Source organism: Canis aureus, chromosome 27 (assembly GCF_053574225.1).
Source record: "Canis aureus isolate CA01 chromosome 27, VMU_Caureus_v.1.0, whole genome shotgun sequence".
NCBI lineage: Eukaryota > Metazoa > Chordata > Mammalia > Carnivora > Canidae > Canis > Canis aureus.
Window position 1 is genome coordinate 30152261 of NC_135637.1, and position 7122 is coordinate 30159382.

The 7122-nt window shown below is 39.2% G+C and overlaps 2 pseudogenes; both read left to right on the forward strand.

Moving 5' to 3' along the window:
* The first annotated feature begins 1737 nt into the window (after positions 1-1737).
* LOC144299538 (large ribosomal subunit protein uL30 pseudogene) lies at positions 1738-2537 on the forward strand (annotated as a pseudogene).
* Positions 2538-5956: 3419 nt separating this feature from the next.
* Positions 5957-6757, forward strand: LOC144299539 (large ribosomal subunit protein uL30 pseudogene; annotated as a pseudogene).
* The last annotated feature ends 365 nt before the right edge of the window (positions 6758-7122 follow it).

A 7122-nucleotide genomic window follows, 5' to 3' on the forward strand; every position in this document is an offset into this window, starting at 1 on the left:
CATCTCTATCCTTGGTCACTTGGCTATTTCTGGAAGTTTCCAGACGCATGGAATCCTCTGACTCATCTTCAATATGAATGCCTGTTCTTTTTGCTCATTGGGTGATTGCTTCTGTCACTGATGCACCAATTCCAGAGTATCTATATCTGAATCATAGATTTGGATCTTCTGACATAACTCCCTTTCCATTCCCATCAATGCTGAAGTCTAACCAGGTATTTTTTCTTGTTCACTTGCATTGTCTGATACTTGAAGAAAGATGTTGAGTTTATTTATTTATTTTTTAAAGACTTTACTGATTTATTCATGAGAGACACAGAAAGAAATGGAGGCAGAGACTCAGGCAGAGGGAGAAGCAGGTTCCATGCATGGAGCCCAATGTGGGACTCTATCCTGGGATTTCAGGATCATGCCCTGGGCCCAAGGCAGGCACTAAACCTCTGAGACACTCACGGTTCCCCAAAATGTTCAGTTTAATGGTATTTAGGTCACATTTGCACATTCCTGAAATGGTAGAAATGTCTTCCCACCACCACTCCATTAACTATTTTCCTCAGTGTGAGATTGAGTTCTATGTCTGTGCAAGAAACGACTCATCATTGTAAAATTTCTCTGTTTCTATTCCTGTGGTTTTTATGAGGACTTTGCTTTCACATTAGTCAAAATTTCTTTCAAGGCCTAGTGAGATCATGTAATTTTACTCTGTTAATTTATTAGTATGACTGTTCTAAGAGCAATTATCTTTATGAAAACCCACTCCATATCTATAATAATCTACAATGGTTATAGGGTCTGATATATTAGTCTGATAATCTAATCTGACAATCTCACTGCTCATAATTTATTTAGAACATTTGAAACAGTATTTCTTCTTTTTAGTTCACAATATTCCACAATCTTTCTTTTTCTGTATTTTATGTGTCATTTGTATGTATCCTTATTGTCTTTTTTTTAATTTATTTTTTATTGGTGTTCAATTTACTAACATACAGAATAACCCCCAGTGCCCGTCACCCATTCACTCCCACCCCCCGCCCTCCTCCCCTTCCACCACCCCTAGTTCGTTTCCCAGAGTTAGCAGTCTTTACGTTCTGTCTCCCTTTCTGATATTTCCCACACATTTCTTCTCCCTTCCCTTATTTTCCCTTTCACTATTATTTATATTCCCCAAATGAATGAGAACATATAATGTTTGTCCTTCTCCGACTGGCTTACTTCACTCAGCATAATACCTTCCAGTTCCATCCACGTTGAAGCAAATGGTGGGTATTTGTCATTTCTAATAGCTGAGTAATATTCCATTGTATACATAAACCACATCTTCTTTATCCATTCATCTTTCGATGGACACCGAGGCTCCTTCCACAGTTTGGCTATCGTGGCCATTGCTGCTAGAAACATCGGGGTGCAGGTGTCCCGGCGTTTCATTGCATTTGTATCTTTGGGGTAAATCCCCAACAGTGCAATTGCTTTATTTCTGTAAGAGTTTAAAATTTCTATTGTTTTTCAATGTTTAAAATATATATAAGTCATATATATGACATTTATTTTTAGATAGATAGAGAAAGGGAGAGAACGAGTTGTGGAGAGGCAGGGGGAGAGGGAGTGAGGGAATCTCTAGCAGACTACCCTCTGAGTGCTGAATCTGACATGGTGAGACTCGATCCCATGACACTGAGGTCATAACCTGAGATAAAATCAAGAATCAGACACTCAAGCTCTTTCCTGGCTGGAACCATGGAGGGTGCAGAACCGAAGAAAAAGAGGGTTCCTGCTGTGCCAGAAACACTTAAGAAAAAGCGAAAGAATTTTGCAGAGTTAAAGATCAAGTGTCTGAGAAAAAAGTCACCCAAAAGATGCTTTGAAAGATAAGGAGGAAGCTAATCTATGAAAAGGCTAAGCAATAACACGAGGACTCCGGGCAGATGTACAGAACTGAGATGCGAATGGCGAGGATGGCGAGAAAAGCTGGCAACTTCTACGTGCCTGCAGAACCCAAATTAGCATTTGTTATCAGGATTGGATGTATCAATGATGTGAACCCAAAGGTTCCAAAGGTGTTACAGCTTCTTTGCCTTGCCAGGTCTTCAATGGTACTTTTGTTAAGCTCAACAGTGCTTCAGTCAACATCCTGAGGATTGTGGAAACATATACAGTAGGGTGTACCCAAACCTGAAGTCAGTGAATGAGTTGATCTACAAGCATGGTTATGGCAAGATCAACAAGAATCGAAATGCTCTGATAGGAAACACATTGATTGCTCGATCTCGTGGTAAATATGGCATCATCTGCATGGAGGATCTGATTCACACCATCTATACTGTTGGGAAACATTTCAAAGAAACAAATAACTTTTTATGGCCCTTCAAATAATCTTCTCCATGTGACAGAATGAAGAAAAAGACCACTCATTTTGAAGAATTTGGAGATGCTGGGAACTGGGAAGACCAGATCAATTGGCTTATTAGAAGGATGAACTAAGGTATCTACCATGATTATTTTTGTAATGTGGCCAGTTAATAAATGACTACTTTCAAATGGAAAAAAAAAAGAATCAGACAATCGCTGAGGCACCCACACACCTGAAAATGTATATATATAATCAAATCAAACTATGATCTCTGAAGGTTTCTTAGTTTCTTTTGTTTTCTTTCTTTGTTCGTCTGTTTTGTATTTTTTATTGGAGTTCGTTTATCCATGTTATAATATAACAGCCAGCATCATCCCGTCAAGTGCCCCTTCAGTACCCATCACCCAGACACCCCATCCCCCCGCCAACCTCCCCTTCCACTACAACTTGTTCGTTTCCCAGAGTTAGGAGACTCTCATGATTTGTCACACTCTCTTATATTTCCTACTGATTTTCTCTCCATTCCCTTATAAACCCTTTCACTAATGTTTGTATTACCTGTATGAATGAAACCATAGGTTTGTCCTTCTCCGATTGACTTATTTCACTGAGCACAATATCCTCCAGTTCCATCCATGTCGAAGCAAATAGTGGGTATTTGACATTTCTAATGGCTGAGTAGTATTCCATTGTATACATAAACCACATCTTCTTTATCCATTCATCTTTCAATGGACATCGAAGCTCCTTCCACAGTTTGGCTATTACTGCTGCTAGAAACATTGGAGCACAGGTGTCCCAGAATTTCACTGCATTTGTATCTTTGGGGTAAATCCCCAGCAGTGCAATTGCTGGGTCCTAGGGCAGATCTATTTTTAACTCTTTGAGGAACCTCCACACAGTTTGCCAGAGTGACTGCACCAGGTCACATTCCCACCAACATTGCAAGAGGGTTCCCCTTTCTCCACCTCCTCTCCAACCTTTGTTGTTTCCTGTCTTGTTAATTTTCCCCATTCTCACTGGTGTGAGATCGTATCTCATTGCTGGGAAAATTGGACATCCACATGCAGAGGAATGAAACTATATCATTCTCTTACACCATACACAAAGATAAACTCAAAATGGATGAAAGATCTAAATGTGAGACTAGATTCCATCAAAATCCTAGAGGAGAACACAGGCAACACCCTTTTTGAACTTGGCCACAGTAACTTCTTGCAAGATACATCCATGAAGTCAAGAGAAACAAAAGCAAAAATGAACTATTGGCACTTCATCAAGATAAGAAGCTTTTGCACAGCAAATGATACAGTCAACAAAACTAAAAGACAACCTGCAGAATGGGAGAAAATATTTGCAAATGACCTTCTTTGCCCATTTGAATGCCTTTTATTTCTTTTTGTTGTCTGATTGCTGAGGCTTGGACTTCTAGTACTATGTTGAGTAACAGTGGTGAGAGTGGACATCCCTGTCATGTTCCTGATCTTAGAGGAAATGCTCTCAGAGCTTCCCCATTGAGAATGATATTTGCTGTGGGCTTTTCATAGATGGTTTTTTAGACATCGAGGAATATTTCCTCTATCCCTACCCTCTGAAGAGTTTTGATCAAGAATGGAGGCTGTATCTTTTCAAATGCTTTCTCTGCATCTATTGACAAGATCATTTGGTTTTCTTTTTCTCTTGTTGATGTGATGTATCACATTGATTGTTTTACAAATGTTGAACTAACACTGCATCTGGAGGATAAATCCCACTTAGTCATGGTGAATAATCTTAATGTACTGCTGGATCCATTTTTTCTTTTTTAATTTAATTTTTAAAATTTTTTTATTGGAGTTCAATTGGCCAACATATCATATAACACCCAGTGCTCATCCCGCCATGTGCCCCACTTAGTGCCCATCACCCAGTCACCTCCCCACCTCCCTTTCCACTATGTAGTGCTGGATCCAATTGGCTAGTATCTTGTTGAGAATCCTTGCATCTGTGTTCATCAGAGATATTGGTCTATAATTCTCTTTTTTGGTTGGGACTTTTCCTGGTTTTGGAATTAAGGTGATGGTGTCTCATAAAACAAGATTGAAAGTATCTTGTCCCTTTCTATCCTTCAAAACAGCTTTAGCAGAAAAGGCATTATTTCTTCTTTTAACATTTGATAGAATTCCCTAGGGAAGCCATCTGCCCCTGGGCTTTTGTGTCTTGGGAGGTTTTTGATGACTGCTTCAATTTCCTCCATGATTATCAGCCTATTAAGGTTTTCTATTTCTTCCTGTTCCAGTTTTGGTATTTTGTGGTTTTCCAGAAATGTGTCCATTTCTTCTAGATGGCCTAGTTTATTGGCGTATAGCTGCTCATAATAAGATTTGTAAATTTTTTGTATTTCCTTTGTGTTGGGGTGATCTCTCCTTCCTCATTCATGATTTTACTAATTTGAGTCTTTTCTCTCTTCTTTTTTTAAGGTTGGCTAATGGTTTATCTATCTTATTTATTCTTTAAAAGAATCAACTTCTGGTTTTGTCGATTTGTTCTAAAGTTCTTCTGGTCTCTATTTCATGGAGCTCTGCTCTCTTCTTCTGCTTGGTGTATATTTCATTTACTCTTCTTCTCCAGGTCCTTTAGGTGTGAGGTTGTCTGGTGTATCTGTTGTTTTTTTTTTCCAAAATTTTTGAGGGATGCTTGTACTGTGATGTATTTCCTTCTTAGGACTACTTTTGTTGTATTCCAAAGATTTCGAATGTTTGTATCTTCATTTTCTTTAGTTTTTCTATTGAAGCTGACTGTATCTTATTACTTTTTGAGGAATAGCTTCTTTTTTTTTTTTTAATTTATTTTTTTATTGGTGTTCAATTTACTAACATACAGAATAACACCCAGTGCCCGTCACCCATTCACTCCCACCCCCCGCCCTCCTCCCCTTCCACCACCCCTAGTTCGTTTCCCAGAGTTGGCAGTCTTTACGTTCTGTCTCCCTTTCTGATATTTCCCACACATTTCCTCTCCCTTCCCTTATTTTCCCTTTCACTATTATTTATATTCCCCAAATGAATGAGAACATATAATGTTTGTCCTTCTCCGACTGAGTTACTTCACTCAGCATAATACCCTCCAGTTCCTTCCACGTTGAAGCAAATGGTGGGTATTTGTCATTTCTAATAGCTGAGTAATATTCCATTGTATACATAAACCACATCTTCTTTATCCATTCATCTTTCGTTGGACACCGAGGCTCCTTCCACAGTTTGGCTATCGTGGCCATTGCTGCTAGAAACATCGGGGTGCAGGTGTCCCGGCGTTTCATTGCATTTGTATCTTTGGGGTAAATCCCCAACAGTGCAATTGCTTTATTTCTGTAAGAGTTTAAAATTTCTATTGTTTTTCAATGTTTAAAATATATATAAGTCATATATATGACATTTATTTTTAGATAGATAGAGAAAGGGAGAGAACGAGTTGTGGAGAGGCAGGGGGAGAGGGAGTGAGGGAATCTCTAGCAGACTACCCTCTGAGTGCTGAATCTGACATGGTGAGACTCGATCCCATGACACTGAGGTCATAACCTGAGATAAAATCAAGAATCAGACACTCAAGCTCTTTCCTGGCTGGAACCATGGAGGGTGCAGAACCGAAGAAAAAGAGGGTTCCTGCTGTGCCAGAAACACTTAAGAAAAAGCGAAAGAATTTTGCAGAGTTAAAGATCAAGTGTCTGAGAAAAAAGTCACCCAAAAGATGCTTTGAAAGATAAGGAGGAAGCTAATCTATGAAAAGGCTAAGCAATAACACGAGGACTCCGGGCAGATGTACAGAACTGAGATGCGAATGGCGAGGATGGCGAGAAAAGCTGGCAACTTCTACGTGCCTGCAGAACCCAAATTAGCATTTGTTATCAGGATTGGATGTATCAATGATGTGAACCCAAAGGTTCCAAAGGTGTTACAGCTTCTTTGCCTTGCCAGGTCTTCAATGGTACTTTTGTTAAGCTCAACAGTGCTTCAGTCAACATCCTGAGGATTGTGGAAACATATACAGTAGGGTGTACCCAAACCTGAAGTCAGTGAATGAGTTGATCTACAAGCATGGTTATGGCAAGATCAACAAGAATCGAAATGCTCTGATAGGAAACACATTGATTGCTCGATCTCGTGGTAAATATGGCATCATCTGCATGGAGGATCTGATTCACACCATCTATACTGTTGGGAAACATTTCAAAGAAACAAATAACTTTTTATGGCCCTTCAAATAATCTTCTCCATGTGACAGAATGAAGAAAAAGACCACTCATTTTGAAGAATTTGGAGATGCTGGGAACTGGGAAGACCAGATCAATTGGCTTATTAGAAGGATGAACTAAGGTATCTACCATGATTATTTTTGTAATGTGGCCAGTTAATAAATGACTACTTTCAAATGGAAAAAAAAAAGAATCAGACAATCGCTGAGGCACCCACACACCTGAAAATGTATATATATAATCAAATCAAACTATGATCTCTGAAGGTTTCTTAGTTTCTTTTGTTTTCTTTCTTTGTTCGTCTGTTTTGTATTTTTTATTGGAGTTCGTTTATCCATGTTATAATATAACAGCCAGCATCATCCCGTCAAGTGCCCCTTCAGTACCCATCACCCAGACACCCCATCCCCCCGCCAACCTCCCCTTCCACTACAACTTGTTCGTTTCCCAGAGTTAGGAGACTCTCATGATTTGTCACACTCTCTTATATTTCCTACTGATTTTCTCTCCATTCCCTTATAAACCCTTTCACTAATGTTTG